General features: G+C 36.2%; 2 long non-coding RNA genes across 3 annotated transcripts; one reads left to right on the top strand and one right to left on the bottom strand.

Moving 5' to 3' along the window:
* Positions 1-3,181: 3,181 nt before the first annotated feature.
* On the top strand, positions 3,182-16,445 carry LOC109162239. Its single transcript, XR_002051047.1, has 3 exons — positions 3,182-3,321; positions 13,748-13,754; positions 16,436-16,445. It is a non-coding gene; the product is annotated as an uncharacterized LOC109162239 (long non-coding RNA).
* LOC109162238 lies at positions 3,197-6,315 on the bottom strand. 2 transcript variants are annotated; one of them, XR_002051046.1, is made up of 6 exons: positions 5,981-6,315; positions 4,939-4,973; positions 4,421-4,855; positions 4,111-4,237; positions 3,662-3,855; positions 3,197-3,463 (listed from the first exon to the last, which is right to left on the bottom strand). It is a non-coding gene; the product is annotated as an uncharacterized LOC109162238 (long non-coding RNA). The 2 variants fall into 2 exon arrangements; XR_002051045.1 differs by lacking the exon at positions 4,111-4,237 and having other exon boundaries at positions 5,981-6,312.
* Positions 16,446-18,128: the final 1,683 nt, after the last annotated feature.

Here is an 18,128-nt window from a genome sequence, read left to right as displayed (position 1 = left end):
ATGTATACATATATATATATATATGTATACATATATATACATATATATACATATATATATACATATATATATATATATATACATATATACATATATGTATATATATGTATACATATATATGTATATATATATGTATAGATATGTATATATATGTATATATATATATATATATATATATATATATATATATATATATATATATAGGAACGACTCAAATCAATGAAAATTTAAAGAAAAAAAATGCGTGTCGGGAAGAAAGAAGCATAAGCTAAAAATGGCGCACCTTAAGTGATAGAAACACGCAGATCTTAAGCATAACCTCACGCACATTAAGCACAAAATCCACGCACTTTAAATATTAACTCACAGACTTAAGTTTCAACAACTACTGACATCAAGCACAAACTCACGCACATTAAGTACAAAACTCACGCACATTATGTACAAAACCCACGCACATTAAGCACAAAACCCACGCACTTTAAGTATTAATTTACAGACTTTAAGTTTTAACAACTACTCACATTAAGCACAACCCTACGCACATTAAGCACAAACCTCACGCACCTTACGCACAAAACTCACGCATCTTATATACAAAACTCACTCACATTAATCACGAATTCGCTCACCTTAATTTTGACTTAGATGCAAAAATTACAAAATTGCCACCGCATTTTATTTTAAATTTTAATAATCCTGGACGTTGATTTAAGCGAGATGAATGGCCCAGATTAAACCGCACAACCGCACCTGGGCACCCTAACCGCACCAGAACAATATATATACATACATATATATATATATATATATATATATATATATATATATATATATATATAGTATATGTATACATATGTATATACATATACTATATATATATATATATATATATATATATATATATATATATATATATATATATATATATATATATATATATATACATACATATATGTATATATCATATATATACATATATATATATATCATATATATACATATATATATATATTAGGGGTGTAAACGAGCTGAGCCGAGCCCGAGCCTGGGTAGGCTCATGCTCGTGCTCGTTAATGATAGCACTTCTCGAGCTCGAGCTCGAGCTCGTTCGAGCTCGTGAATTGATGCTCGAGCTCGAGCTCGGCAATTGTCAAGCTGCTCGAGCTCGAGCTCGAGCAACTCGATTGTTCGAGCTCGAGTTTAGGCTCGAATTTGAGCTCAATTTTGATCTCGAATTTGACCTGTTTGATTTAAAATTTAAACTACTTTGTTTTATGACTTTTATCCATACATAATTATTAAAGTATTTTAATTTCACCCCCCTAATTATTATTTTTATATACTAAATATAATATAATTATAGATATTATATATTATATAATATATTACAAGGCTCGCGAACGGCTCGTCGAGCCGCGAGCCTACAATACTTAAGCTCGGCTCGTGCTCGTTTAATCCACGAGCTGCTCGAGCTCGAGCCGAGCTCGATTTTGACCGAGTTCGAGTCGAGCGTTGACCGAACCGCTCACGAGCGACTCGTGAGCAGCTCGGCTCATTTACACCCCTAATATATATATATATATATATATATATATATATATATATATATATATGTACATATATGTATATATATATATACATATATATATATATACATATATATATATATATGTACATATATGTATATATATATACATATATATATATATATATATATATATATATATAGACTAATGATCATATGAGTTCACCCCTTTCCATGAGTGGACAAATCCAATTCATTAAAATGTGAAGATCAATAACTTAAAATAAAAAATTTTAAAAATTTTACTCCTTGTTTTTTTTTTTTTGCACATTTTTGAGTGATTAATCAAGGCTAGGGGTAAATTATGAATGTTAATTGTTAACTAATTTCAAGTTTTGCGGGATTTTAATTAATTTGCTTGGTCTTTTTCTTATTCTTCATTAACAAAATGCGATTGTTGTTTCTATTTTTTTTTTTTTTTTTGGGTTTGGGATGCATCCAACCTTGTGGGTGCGTCTCTTTCTGGACTCGCTGTCGTCCTGAATAAGCTCGTTCACATATTGTAAATTGTTGCACACAAAATTGTGTGTTGTTGTACAGACAAGTGTACCTTGTTACACATATCAACGTTAACAATTGCACACGGTATTGTGCAGTATTGCACACAACAGTGTGTACTGTTGTACGGATAAGTATACATTGTTGCACAAAATAGTGTACATAGTTGCACAAAGAAGTACACACTGTTGCACACAGTAGTATACGTAGTTGCACATAGAAGTGCACACTGTTATACATGAAAGAACCATGTGCTTCTTGTATTACGCCATTAAAAAAAAAAAATTCTAGCAATTAAGAAAACACATACAATTCTAGCCATCTATAAATTAATGATCAATGAATAAATCATACATTACCCTCAAATATATATCCCTAAAATCATGCACACTATCTTAAAATAATATTAAATAAAGTTTAAATGCACGCCCAAATTACCAAACAACCCCTGATTAATAACAAAAAAAGAAAAGAATATAAATAAGAAACACATAAAATTCTAGTCATCCATTATTCAAAGATCAATGGATATGACTTGTCCACACAGACTCATGGAAAGGGGTGGTCTCACACTACAAGAAAATTGTCCATTAATGAGAGGTAAAACCGTCACTAAAAACTCAAAAACCATCATAAAAGACTTTTAATGACGGGAAATTTACCGTCACCACCCGTCACTATATCTTCCGAGGTTAAAAACAAATAGTGACGGGATATAATACCATCATTAATAAGCATATAGTGATAGTATATTTACCGTCACTAAAACGTTCCTTTTGTGACAAAGAATCCCGTCACTAATACAACTACCCACTAACATAATTTCCTCACATTATATTCTTTGTAGTGATGGGCAATCCCGTCATTAATATTACTATTTATTAACAAAATTCTTCCTCATTATATTAAATTTTGCCCGTCACTAAAAATAATAATTTAGTATCAAATATTATTTACCTAATTTTGTATATATTGTTACTTCTTATTAAATAATTTTTGTAATACATTTTTTCTCACTAATCAATATTATGTTATGTTGTAACTATAGATATTCTGTGGGCAAAAAATAAAATTTTTACCATAATGCAATCAAAGTAAACTCAATCAATATATTAAAAGAGTTATCATCTCTACCAAAATGAAATGTTTCATACAACTTTGTAAGGACTAAAGACAAAAAAAAAAATAATTATAACAAATAGCCATAGTAATGTATCTGTTGACTATTTTGAAAGGTGAGACTGTACATAATCTAACTAAACCAGTCAAGGATGGGTTACAAAAGTATTTATGAAATGAAAGGGAGAAAAAGTTAGTTAGGTATCTGTACTTTTTCAGGTTCCATTGCGCCTTTCTGCCTCTTCCTATCGAGAGAAGCTGATGGAAAAATAAAAAGTCAAGCCAAATTCAGCATAGATGAGAAAAAATTCAGTAAGCTAAATGGCATAGGCATCAATCAGACAATCACAAATGCTAAAGAGATTATTTGGTCAAAGAGATTTATAGTTGAGATATGGAACTTCATGAAAAAAAATGAGTATTGAGATTCAATATTAGTCATGATATGCTGCTCACCGGTTGCTCTACATATCATTCCAAAAACTAATTGTTGATACTTTTGCTTCACAAATCCAATTGTCAATGTTAGAACTCCCCATTAAACGGCTATGGCAGAGAAGCCATATAGAACAGATAGAGATGCCAACGATCCCACACGTATAGCGCATCCAATGAAAAGTTACTTTCCTTGGCCTCTTGTGCTTCATAACCTAGGAAAAAATTACAGGCAAACACATAAAATCCTAATATTGAAGGAAAAACAAAATTAACCAGTAGACTAAGTAAATGTGATAGATAATTAGATATGAAATCCAAGAGATACTTCTTTCTCTGTTAATCTTGGAAATTATAAAGAAGCTCTTGTATGAAAATTAGTAGTTCAGAGATAGTATAACAAATTTAACAGAAATACAGAATAAAGAACGCATAAACTCATAACCAGTTGGTTTGGCAGAATGGCATACCTACTGGGTTAAGAACACCACTTAACCCTTGCATAAATTAAAAAGATTGCTTCATAGTTTGCAGAAAGAATTTATGAGTCACAAAGTATCCTTCTCTTTACACAATGTATCCTTTCCTTACAATTTGCTGTTGTACAAATAGATAAATCAAAACATCTTTCAATCATAGGAATGATAGGATTCAACTACTATTGCAGCAAGCAAGTATTAAATTAATGGTCTCTTAAATTTCAAAGACAATCATAGGAAAGAAATACAAATAAGCACTCAGTATAAATCAGCAAGAACGACTCTAGATCAGAACTCTTACTATTGTAGATAAGTATGACTCCAATTTTTGTAGATTTTGGTTAATAAAGTTGATAGCATCTTGAACTTCACTATCTGTCCACGGAGAACCATCTTGATTTACTTCTGGAAGTTTCTCAAACATTAGAGGCCCTTAATAGCTTCCCTCTACAGAAGAGTCTTTCTGCACAGAGTTATCAAAATAAAAGCAGGTGTAATCAGCAAGCAGAAGCTACTTGGAGCTAAGTAAGAAGTAAAACTTGCAGGGATGCTGTCAAAAGCTTATCTTCTAGGTGTTTCAGATGGGATTGACAAGGGGTGAATGGGTTTGGACATAAAGTAACGGCAACTTGGAAAGTTACGATGAGAGGAATGTGACTTGGTGATGGATTCACTATCACTAATGTCAGATCGGGATGAAATCAAGCCCTCTCCCATCCCTAGCAGTTGATGCTCCCTGTAATAAATTTATCGGCATTGGCACAAAGAATTTAAGTGAGATAACTCGTCAACTGAAAATTAGTGAACACATAAGTATACCTCCATTGTTGGTGAGAAGGATAAAGGCCTCAAAACTGCATCAGGGAAATGAAAAATATTAAATATTAGCCACTAAAAGATTCAATATATAGAAACACAACAAATTCACCACATACGGAAATTTAGCGAGGCCTGATAAAGCAATAGCAATTACACATTTTACCACAACTAAACCGGGACTACAAAAGGGTAATATATCATAAAAAGGTTATCACAAGGTACAACAACTTGTCTAAGAAGAAGAAATGCAGTCAAAATATCAAGCAGAGTTCAATAAAATGAGTGGAGAAATATGAGGACATGTTAAAGTAGAAGCAAGATTTTAGAGTAAAATTAATGGACACTAAGAATTAGTGTGCACCATTCATATGCAGAATGTAAGAGCTGTTGAGGGCTTTAGGTAAATGCACATGTACTTATTCCAAGTAAAATAGATGCATAAAAATTTTAATATTCATAAAAAAAAAATCCAATTATGCTAAGTAATAAAATCATTATAAAAATTAATTCAAACAACTTCAAGAACTAATAATTCAAAAGGATCCATGGGAATACAAGGGCTATTAATTCAATGAGCCCTGAAACAGCCTCAAAAACTCAATTTTTTTCCTTGGCATATAAATGGTGATGACTTGTACCATGGTGCACACAACAGTATTTGGCTCAAACAGAGAACCTAGAGGAAATTCAGAGCTACAAGTCTAATTAAGGCTTTGAAATATTAAAATGAGCCCTCACAAAGCTACAAGAAGGCAATCAGTTAATAATTGTCTATTCTTGGCATAAACCCTATTGAATGAAACAACACAAAAACAGCTTATATCAATGCTGATGACTGACACATATCATGCACGCAGCTAAACATTTAAGTAAATAAACGAGGGGCAAATAACAAAGAAGGTGTTCTCAGTTTTGTAAAGCAGAAATAAAAAGTTAAATAATGTCAACCACATTCCACAGATGAACAAAAATGAAACTGTCTAAAGAGAAAAGAACATTGAAAAAGTACACTGAAAACGACTTGAATCTTGAATAGACTAACCATACTTCATCCCACGACTCGATGAGGACGGAAGAAGCAGAGCCCAGGTTGCCGACGTGATGTACAATGGTGACCGGCGACCTTCCCCTGTTGTGCGAGGACGGGCAATCTTGCCCTGCTGCAATTGAGAACGAGGCGGCGGTGACGAAAGGGGCAGATGCGATGGCGAAGGATGGCGCGGCGGTGGCGACCGGCGACAATGGCACTGATGATGGAGACGATGGAGGCTATGGAATTTGGTATTGGAGGGCTATTGCGTATTGGAGACCAAGGAACAAAGCTGAAATTGCTAAGTATTGGGTTGAAAACCCTAATTTTTTATTTTTTTTTTACTAGCGAAGAAGAGCCAAAAACAAAATTTTGGTGGGAAATAAAATTTAGTGAAAGACCTCAATAGTCAATAGTGAGAGTAATAACATCTTCTATACCAATAGTGAGAGTATATATTTAAAATAAGTATAGAATTAAAATTTTGTCACTAAAGCACAAACCTTTAACTAGAGTAATTTTTTACCCTCACAAAAACTATGCAAATAATACATTTAGTGAGGGGTTTTTCTACCCGTCACTAATTTTTTGTCACTAAAAATCGTTTTTCTTGTAGTGTCACTTGAACAATTACATATATATATATATATATATATATATATATATATATATATATATATATATATATATATATATATATCGTAGGGTTTCAATGAGAACACTTGCTTAGGTGAGAACGTGATAACAAATTGTATGCATCCATCTAATACTTTTAATGGTCTAGATTAGATTAAGTGTGTGTGAATGTGAGTTTAATGTGTGCAAACACACTTAATCGCGTTTGCACACATTTAATTCACGTTCGCACACACTTAATATAATCTAGACCACTAAAAAATATTAGATGAATGCACACGATTTGGTCTCACGTTCTCACCTAATCAAGTGTTCTCATATATATATATATATATATATATATATATATATATATATATATATATATATATGATCAGGTGCGCATGTCACTTCCCGTGCGAAAATGCAGTATGTGCACTTGAAAGCTCAAAATTATGCACTTGAAGATAAAAAATGTGCACTTTAAGGTAAAAAAAATTGCATTCGAAGGCAAATAGATGTGCAATTGATGCAATTTATGGTACAAAAAAGGGAGGTTATTCAACTTAAATGTTATTAAACCAATTACCCATACAAATCGTTTGTAAATCTCACAAATTTTATTACAAATTTAGTTATATGTTATTGAAATGAATGCACAAGATATAACAAATACTGTCTAGAATTGTGCACTTGAAGGCAAAGGAACATGCACTTGAAGGCATAAAATTGACACTTGAGGCAAAAAATCTGCACCCAACTAAAAAGAAGGGTTCACTTGAATGCTAAGTTTTTTTTTTTTTTTTTTTTTTTGTGTTTTTTTTTTGTTTTTTGTTTTTTGTTTTTGTTTTTTTTTTTTTTTTTTTTTTTTTTTTGTTTTTGTGTTTTTTGTGTTTTTTTTTTTTACATAATAATGAGACACTCATACACTTGTAGGCATTAAATTGAACACTTGAAGGCATAAAGATGATCACAAGAAAGCAAAGGAGAAAAAAAAAAGGACACTAAAAGAGAAAATTCGAAAGAAATTAATTATGCACTCTTAGAAAGGAAAACATGCACTTGAAGGCTACTAAACGTGCACTTGAAGGCCAAAGGGTTTGCACTCAAAGGCACACACTCAAAGGAGAAACTAAGTACTGAAATAAAAATGATGCACTTGAAGAAGAAAAATATGCACTTGAAGAAGGAAAAATGTGCACTCGAAAAAGAAAAAAATAAGTACTCAGATACAAAAGAGAAGCTGACTTATTTACTCAAAATTACAAATATGCCACCACGCGTTTTTTTAATTAAAATTCAATTTCGGCTTTTGATTTGGATTGCATCTATGGCTGAAAATTGTCCAATTTTTTACCTGATGAGGCTTTTTTTATTAGATCCGCATACATGCATGTTGGGAATAACATTCAAATAAGTGAAGATTCTTTCCATCCATAATAAATTGTGGAGTCAGTTTTAACTCCTACAATTGTGGCCCTCTCCACCACATCTCTCCCCTCTTTTCGTGGAAATTGAATGGCTGAGAGAGGAGGAACATGTATTTCTATAGCTATAAATACCCTGATCCTCCTGAGCTCTAAACACACTTCATAATCATTCTTCTTTTCTTCTCTATATTCTCTGAGTAGTATGAGCATTTGAGTCAGGTTTGTTTGTGTCTTCTGTGTGCAACCGGTCGAAAGCATCCTCAGTATACTCCGAGAATTTGTGCTTTTAAGGTAGTGTTTACACGACACAAAATTCCTTCTATATTCCTATTCAAATCAGCCTACATAAACAACAACAAGTCATTTTTCGTCCTAAGTCCAACAGTTAAAAGCAAAAAATCTGAAATAGCTATTATCCTTTTCTGGGGAAAAATGTTATCCAAAGCTGCTTCTGATTTTGCAAAGCTCTAGCCACTTGACGGTATCAACTATCGTCGCTGGGCAGTCAAAATGATGATTTATTTTGAGTCTGTTGAACTGGAGTACGTTCTAGCGGCTCAGCGTGAATCCAAGATTGCCGAGTCCTCTCAACCTGCAACAGAAGGCGACACCACTAATCCAAATACCTCTGATCCGAAGTCGGGATCATCTGAAACAACTGACAAGTCCCAAGGAGTTCGTAACAAGTACGAACGGAATAACAAATCCGTCCGAGGCACTTTGCTGCAACATATAGCTGACAATCTGTTAGACATATATGTAAAGTATCGGTCTGCGAAGGAAATTTGGTACATGTTGAAGAAGAAGTATGGAGCAGACGATGCGGGACGCAGAAAATACACAGTTGGGCGCTGACTCAACTACAAGATGGTGGACTCGAAACCAATCATAGAGCAAGTGCACAAGTATGAAAACCTTGTATCTAACTTAGAGGCCGAAGGGATTCCGGTAAGTATTATGGTTCAAACTTATGCGTTACTTGAGAAACTACCGGAATCTTGGGGAGAATTCCAAAACAAGATTAAGCACGAGTCCAAGGACTATTCTTGGGAGTAAATGGTCAACCACATTAACATCGAGAGTGCGTATCGCCAAAGGTCTGTTTCTCTTTCTAATGATTTGAAAGCTAACATGGTTGAGCCCAGTGGTGTGAAAAATGATAGGGCTAAGTCTGGCTTTGGAGGCCAAAACAAAAGTTGGAAGAAGGGTTTCAAGGTGAACAGAGTCAACAACAAGTTTAAGAACAACAAGAACCAGAAACAAGGAAAAGGAAGACAATGCTTCGTTTGTGGGAAGCCTGGACATCGGGCAGCCCAGTGTTATCACCGAAAGGGAGCGAACGACGAGAGGTCTAACCAACAAGAGGACAAAAACAAAGCAAACCTGGTGGAAGAAGCTGAAGTTGTGGCGGCTGTGATAACCTTGGAAGCAAATGTCGTGCAAGGAACTGAGGAGTGGATAGTTGACACTGGAGCAACACACCATTTCTGCGCCAATAGAAGAATGTTAAGAGATTTTCAGGGATTCACTGAGGGACAAGGAGAACAAGTATACATGGGGAATGACACTACGTCTGAGGTAAGATGTAGTGGAACTCTAGAGATTAAACTTAACTCTGGAAAGTACTTGTTTCTGTCCAATGCTATGTATGTTCCCTCTCTTCGTAGAAACTTGGTCTCTGGACCCTTGTTGGTCAGAGCTGGGATCAAACTTGTGTTTGAGTCTGAGAGAATGGTTATGTCTATTAGGGGGGAATTTCTGGGGAAAGCTTATTTGCGTGGGGGGTTGTTTGTTTTACCCCTCATTGCATACACTTCTGCAAACATTACTACATTTATGAATAATCTTGCCAGTTGCTCTGGCGGTTCTGCATATATTGCTGTTTCAATTAATATATGGCATGCTAAATTAGGACATTTTGGTTCTAGATGCATGAGTAGGCTAAAAACCATGAATATGCTTCCTAACCTGCAAAGTGAATTGCTTTCCCAATGTGAAGTATGTGCAGAGGCAAAATTAGTTAAAAAAAACCCTTTGTCACTGCAAAGCATCATACTACGTGTGCCTTATAGTTAATTCACACCGATATAGCTGATTTTAAGAGTACTGAGACTAAAGGTGGAAAATGATATTTATTTCATTTATAGATGATTTCACCCGTTTTACAAAAATATATCTGCTTAGGACAAAAGATGAAGCAGAACAAAAGTTTATGATCTATAAAATTGAAGTAGAAAATCAGCTAGAGAAAAGGATCAAAAGACTCAGATCCGACAGAGGTGGGGAATATGAGTCCATATCTCTTAGGTGCTTTTGTGAGAAACATGGAATTATCCATGAAGTAACTGCGCCGTACTCACCTAAACAAAATGGCATTGCTGAGAGAAAAAATAGAACTCTCAAAGAAATGATAAATGCTTTCTTGATTAGCTCTGGCGCCCCAACCTCCCTATGGGGGGAAGCAGCCCTCACAGCTAATCACATTCTAAATAGGCTGCATCACAAAGGGTATGAAAAAACCCCTTACGAGCTATGGATAGGTTATAGTCCTAACCTGAAATACTTCAAGGTGTGGTGGGGGTTCTTAGCGAAAGTAGGCCTTTCGTCCTTGAAGAGACCTAACATTGGGTCTAAAACTCAAGATGCAGTTTTTGTGGGGTATGCAGCAAAATAGTGCTACATATAGGTTCATGTACCTTGACAGCCGCTCTATGTGCGAGGCACGAGAGGCTGAGTTCTTTGAGAATATCTTCCCACTAAAACAATCTCCAAATAACTCTCAAAGAGTCAACTCATGTCTGCTTACTCCTTCTCAAATCGAGAACGAGATAGAGGAGCCAAGGAGAAGCAAGAGGCAGAGGACTGAAACAAACTTTGGGCCTGATTTCATTACATACATATCTGAGTTGAATGATGTTAATGAACTTTCTGACCAATTCGTTTGTTAGTTAATCTTAGAAGAAGAGCCAAAGTCGCTTGAGGCGGTCGTGGTCTATGTAGATGCTGCATTTTGGAAAGAAGCCATTCAAAGTGAACTAGACTCAATTAAGTCCAATCACACTTGGGAAGTAGTAGATTTATCCAAAGGAACCAAACCAATTGGCTGCAAGTGTATCTTTAAACGAAAACTAAGACTCGATGGGTCAATCGAAAGGTTCAAGGCTAGACTTGTAGCAAAGGGGTATAAACAGAATTTGGTGAAGACTAGTTCTGCACTTACTCCCCCGTGACGAAGATAGCCACAATTTGTGTGCTATTTGCCTTAGCATCTACTTACAACTGGCTAGTTCATCAAATGGATGTGAAAACAACTTTTCTAAATGGGGATTTAGAGGAAGAGATATACATGGAGCAACCACCTGAGTGTATTGAGCCAGGACAAGAGAAAAAGGTATGTAGACTAATAAAGTCTTTATACAGGCTAAAACAAGCCCCCAAACAGTGGTATGAAAAGTTTCATAAAAAACTAGTAGATCTGGGCTACTCGCTAAACAGATCAGATGCCTGTCTATACTCAAAAGAGATAGACTCAAGCAGTGTACTTATATGCATCTATGTAGATGATATGTTGATTTTCAGTGCAAGTCTAGATGCAATAAGAGAGACTAAAGAATCTCTACGCGGTAGATTCGACATGAAAGATATGGGGGAAGCCGATGTGATACTCGGTGTGAAAGTAGACCTGGCAATTATGGACACGACCCGTTAACACGACACAAAACTGGACACGAAAATAACGGGTTAGTGTTTAGCCTTAACGTGTCCCGAGTCGTTAACGAGTTGAACCGTTAAGGACCCGTTATGTTTCGTGTCTTAACGGGTCAACCCGTTAAACCTATTAAGAACCCGTTTAACCCGTTAATATTATCGTGTTAACCCGTTAACACGAACCCGTTTACTAAACCTGTTTGTAACCCGCTAAGAACCATTGTCATTTAGGTAAGAACCATGGTCATGAATGAGATTAGAAAAGATATTATGAACATGACTAAGGATGAATTTACTACATTAGGCCAAGATCCTACACCATTCAACAATTTGAAATTTGAATTTTTATTGTGTTGAATTTGATTCTAAAAACTAGTATGGACTCCTTTAATTATGATTTTTGGATGTTATTTTATCATTTTATTAATGTTATGGATTGAATATTTTTTAGTTTGTTTGATGGATTGAATTGTAGGTTTTATTTCTTTTTTATAGAACTTAACTTTAAGTTTTAGTTTTTTTTTTTTTTTAAAATATATTAATAGAAATAGCGGGTTTAAACTGGTTTCGTGTCATATCGTGTCGACACGACTTGAAACCTGTTAACAAAACGTGTCTATCGTGTCAACCCGTTTAACCCGTTAAGAAATCGTGTTCGTGTTAAAAATTTAAACCCCTTAACCATAACGTGTCGTGTCCGTGTTTAGCCTTATCGTGTTCGTGTCGTTATCGTGTCGACCCGTTAACGGACCCGTATACACGAATTGCCAGGTCTAAGTAAAAGTCATAAAAAATGAAGAAGGCTACAAGTTATCACAAAATCACTACACAGAGAAGCTATTAAGAAAATTCGATAGCTTCGAAGTGACTCCGACACAAACCCCATATGATCCGAGTATGAAACTTTCAAAAAACACAGAGACAGGTGTAACACCCAACTTTTCTTAAACTTAATTACCGATCTAAAACCAAAATCAAGAGAAACTACGCAACGGATAAACAATCTTAAATAACAAACTAGTGGGAATGTCACCGCCACAACCACCTCCCCACAGTGATTGCACAGGCTAAGGATAGAACCAAATCATTAAGTCGAACTAACATTGGAATTACTTAATTTAAAGTCATAAGGGGGAAAAACATCCCGATGTCTATCACCAAACATACATAACATAATTCTACAATCCATCATCAAAACATAATAATGATAAAAAGAGTTTAGACTACTAGATCTACTAAGCTAGTCTAACTCGATCAACTCTCAAACGCTGGGCCCACCTGAAAGGGGTTTTGCAAAACAACAAGTAGACAAGTAGAAAACACCTTTTAGCATGAAGCTAAGTATAACCACACTCCACCCTGTAAAGTACTACAGTATATACTTTGGAAAAACATTTGTTCACAAACTCGAATCAAGCAATCTCAACACTTAGACAACTTTAAGATAAACCACAGACTTTCTATATGCTCGTAATGTGACACCCCGAAATCCAAAACCAATTAAGGGATTAATTAAGTAATTAATCCTATTTTAATTTGTAATTTAATTCCTTAAATTCCTGAAATTCAATAGTTGGGGGACTAGTATTTGACTAGTCAACTCCAAAGTCAAGTTGTACCTTGAGCTTTGAAGGGAGTTCCCTTGTTCCTTACACTTTCTAAAGTTAGTAAGGGTATTCTTGACCTTTCACCAAGTGTTAGTATTGTAACCTAACCTAGAAGACATCTTCATTTCACCCCTTTTACACTTTCTAAAATATTAGCTCTACCTTCTCTCTAGAAAGGTGAGTAGCTTTTCCTTCAAGCTAAGTTGAGACCTTGTCAAGACTTCATGATTTGCTTCCAAGATTCAACCTTTCACCTATTTGGGCATCTAGGAGGGTAAGATCTAAGTCCATCTTGTGTTTTTGGTTCCATCTTAGATGTCTTTTTCTTAAAAGTAGGATCTTTATGATCTTTTGGTTTGTTCTTGAAGTGGGTTTGGAAGGGAAGCCTAGTGAGGAGCTTGTTGAGGTGTAAAGTGAAGTCTTTTAGTCTACAAGAGGTAACCCATGCTCTACAAAACCTATTTTGCTTACCTATATGTGATTTCTTGGATTCTACATGTGTTTTGCTATGAAATGTGAGTGTTGATGCATGATCATGTGAAAATGCATATCTAGAGCTTGTGTTTAGGGTTCTTGTGTGCCATTGCCTGGCATTTCCTTTGATTCAAGTCATTTTGTTGTATTTTGTGAGATTTGGCATGTTTTGGACTTGAACTTGAGTTGGAGATGAAAAATCCGCGAAGTGTGTTTTGGTGGTACAGGTGGTACCCGCGGGCGGAACGGCGGGTAGGAGGCCCACCCGCCGCCCACCCGCGGGGTACAATGTCAGTATAGGACTGTACCCGCGGGCAGGACCACGGGTAGGGGCCTACCCGTGGGCCCACCCGCGGGTACGTGATGTTGGTTGTTAGGGATTTGTTCCCCGTGATTCTTTTGACTCGGTATTTGGTCTTTTGACTTCCCGTTGTTCTTTTGTGGGACTATTTGAGTGTCATTTTTGATGTTTCGTATGTCTAGAACTATGTGGTAGGTATCCATGTAGGCCTTTGGTGTCTTGAATCATGCTAAGTGTTCAACATTGTGTTTCGTTGAACCGTGGTGAGTCTTGTGTGTTCTTCGGAACTACGTTTGGTTTACCCATTTGATAAGCATGCTAGTTTGTTGTTTAAATGCTAGCGTGTGTGTTGTTTGTACCTTCCGTTTGGTTGATGATAACTTGTGTTATTCATTGTTGTTGTTGGGGCTGTGACCTATTCCTTGATTGAGTATGGTTTCATATCTTCGTTGTGATCCGTTGATTGATTCCTGTTGTGGTGTGATGCGGGTGTGGCTTTACCTGGATTGCACGATTAGTGGTATGGGACACTAGTCACCAATGTATTGCAGCGGTCCTCGTGGTGGCCGTGACGTGATTATGGAGTTGTGGCCTTTGTGTAAGGTTCACGTTTTATGGGGGATAACATGTGTTATCCGGGCATGTGTGCCATGTGTGTACGGTACCTTGTGTACTATGAATTGGTGGTCTCGTTGGTGGTCGTTGGTGGGGGACGACGGTCCCGGGGGAATAAGGTTGGACTTGGTTGTACAGGGGTCCTGGAGGTAATGGTTGGAAGAAGATATAAGGTTGGGGGTAGCCATAAGGTTGGAACAGGGCATAAGGAAGGCATATCAACTCGTGATGGGTGATGTCACGAGGGCTTGTGTAGTCATTGTTTTGAGTTCTCTTTCTTGTGACGTGTGTAGTCACATGGGCATGTGTTGCCATCGGTCTTATCTTTATCCTTTGTGGTTTTGGGATGTGTTCCCGTATCTTTGTTGAGAGTGTTGAGCCTTGTGTTGACTATTGCTCTTGGTTTTGTACTTATATACTTATGTATTATGTTTTGAAAATGGCTTTACAACTTATATTTTATCTATGTATGATATTTCACATGTATTGGTGGGTTACCAGCATCATTCGCTGACCGGGCGTCGTCCCATGTTTATCTTTGTGATCTTTCAGGTGATGTTTAGACGAGCCGATGTCTAGTGCCTGGTAGTTTAGTGCCTTTCCTTTGTTTTGGCCTGCGAGCCGATGTAATGATAGACTTATGGCTTTTGGGATAGTTGTGTACACAATGCAGATTTGACCGCCGTAGCGTTTATCATTGTTGGTAAACGTGGCATAACACCCCTGTTTGGATTTGCTTTTATCCAGTTACCTTTTATCTTCCGTTGTGCTAGTATTTTGTTGTGTTATCTGCATGTGTTAAGGCTGTTGTTTTAGCTTGTTTTAGGGGGGGGGGGGGTTACACACAACCTATAATATCAACAGACATGCTTTAACGATAAATAACTCATCAACATAATCACTCCAACACATATTTCTCATAACAAAACTCGTCATAACAAACTCGTGCTATCAAGCAATTGCATACTATTAATCAATAAGAAATTATTCTCATGCTTTCAAGTTCTCATCATGCAAATTAGATATATAAGACATCAAAATGCAACTAAAGCAATCATACTCAATATACAATCCTGGTTATTCGTTCTCATTATGCAATCTAGTGCAAACATTCTCATTATGCAATCTAGTGCAAACATTCTCATAATGCAATCTTGTGCAACGTACTCATAATGCAATCTCGTGCAATACTATAAGTATACTTATATGCTCGTTTGTAAAATAGAATACTTTTCTGTAGAGGTCTCTTAGAGCTACTAGGACTCGCTTGCTTTCTTTTCTTAGAGTCGCAATGACCTGCTTTCTTTCTTTTCTTAGAGTCGCAATGACTCGCTTTCTTAGAGTCGCAATGACTCGCTTGCTTTCTTTACTAATGGATGAGGTAGGAACTTCACCGTAGCGTGGACGAACCTATCCCGGTACGGCTTCTAGCCGACCTATACTCAAGCTCATCCACTGAACCACTCTCTTGGTTCTAAACTCATCTCTATGGAATCAAGTATCGAACTTTTAGCGTGCACACCCCCTAACCAGGATTCCAAGCCTGGCGGGCAGTTTCCAACCTCGTAACGTGGGAATACGCCGCGTTACAAATACTTGGACCGCAATGTCCATTTCTTTCTTCCGAGAGGACGTAGTCCAAACGGGTCCTCCAATACAAGATTTTCCTCACCATAGATATATATAGATATATCGCTCATGCATCTCATATATGCAGCATTTAACTTATGCAAAAGACATGCACATACTTCTCCATTCATTCTCAAAAGGCAAGATAAAGATGCTCTACATGGAAATGAGATTTTTGGAGAATAATACTTAGGCTCACGTTGGCCACTTATGCACTTTTAAAACATGATATACTTGGAATGCAATTTACTGTACAACATGCTTCAAATTTATATATCACAGTGATCTCTCAAGAACACACAATCATGTTTGGTTTGCAATATATCAAACTCTGTATACTTTCACAATAATAAGAAACTATAATTTCCATTGAGCATAAAACACATTCTAGTCATGCTTCTCTAACAATTCTCATTCACAAAATGTTCATGCTTCTCTATTCAACTACCCAAATATTATCAGGAAAGCAAAAACAAGCAAAATCCTAAAACAGAGAACTCAGACAACATTTCTGTGAAGCATTCCATCACAAATTCTACTATAACATGCTCATTTCCAATCCAAATTCAATGAAATCAAAGCCCAAACGTGCGTCAAGACAGCCCCGAGGTATCGAGCCATAAGGGTCCGTGACACCTGGTCCGAAACGACACGTAGCTGAGCCACAAGGGCTTGGCCGCTGCACATGGAGCAACTCATGGACCATGGGGCGGGGCTCAGCAAGGCCCGCCCCCTCATGCCGCTAGCTTGCCGGCTCTAGGCAACGGCCCTCTCCTAGGGCCATTCCCTAGGGCCGGTGCATTGTCTGGTGCACACTGCCTGTGCACTAGATGATCTCTTCTCAGACAATTCTAACACATCCAAAACATCGACAACACATCATAGACAAGTAATAAATCACTTCTTAGCTCAAACACTTCAAAAATCTATCATTTCTACTCATTTTTACCTATGAAACAAGGCTTCACAGAGCCAAAACTTAAAAGTGGGAGTCCATGGGGTTATACACTTTATAGATCAAAAGTTCTTAGTAAAATCTTTCTAGGGATACATAGTATTTCCCAAAATATACGATGTTAATAACCAAGTAGCTTTAGGAAAAGATAGCATAAGTTTCAAATATCTTTATAATCAAATATACACCTCATACATAGTTATATATGTATATATTCTCAAAATCAAGTATGATATTTCCCAAAACATGTATACTCATATATATAATTCTTGAAATAGAGCTTTCTTGACAAATCATAGCTTTTGGGAGATCAAAATCCTTCTCAACATATTTATGATTTTCTTATGAAAATACTTTTATATATAAATAATCCTTCAATCCCAAATAATATCCTATATAAACCAAGATAATTTCTTAAAGGTTGAAGTTGCATAAGTGGAAGGGATTCTAATTATTAATCAAGAGGTTGGGGATTTAAATCCCACTTTAAACAATTTTCTACAGCATAACATATCAACTAAAGCTTAAAACATAAATTACCAATTATGGGAATTGATCCTAGGCCTTTTCTCTTACTCATTGGTACACCTACCAATGAGCTACCACAAACTATAGTGATAGATTTTGTCAAGATCCGTTACTATAGTCCGTTAGCTCCCAGAAAGGTTCCCTGCTACTGCTTTCCTATTAACAATTAAATAGATAAACACTTCTCCAAAATCACATAGCAAGATGACAACAAATAACATATATTTCATCACCTTAAACACTCAAATGCTCAATACATAAGTATAAACCCACTAGAACAAATAAATCACATATTTTA

Source organism: Ipomoea nil, unplaced genomic scaffold, assembly GCF_001879475.1.
Source record: "Ipomoea nil cultivar Tokyo-kokei standard unplaced genomic scaffold, Asagao_1.1 scaffold2928, whole genome shotgun sequence".
Taxonomy (NCBI): Eukaryota; Viridiplantae; Streptophyta; class Magnoliopsida; order Solanales; family Convolvulaceae; genus Ipomoea; species Ipomoea nil.
The sequence above is the reverse complement of the archived record's forward strand: the minus strand, read 5'-3'. Positions and strand labels throughout refer to the sequence as shown.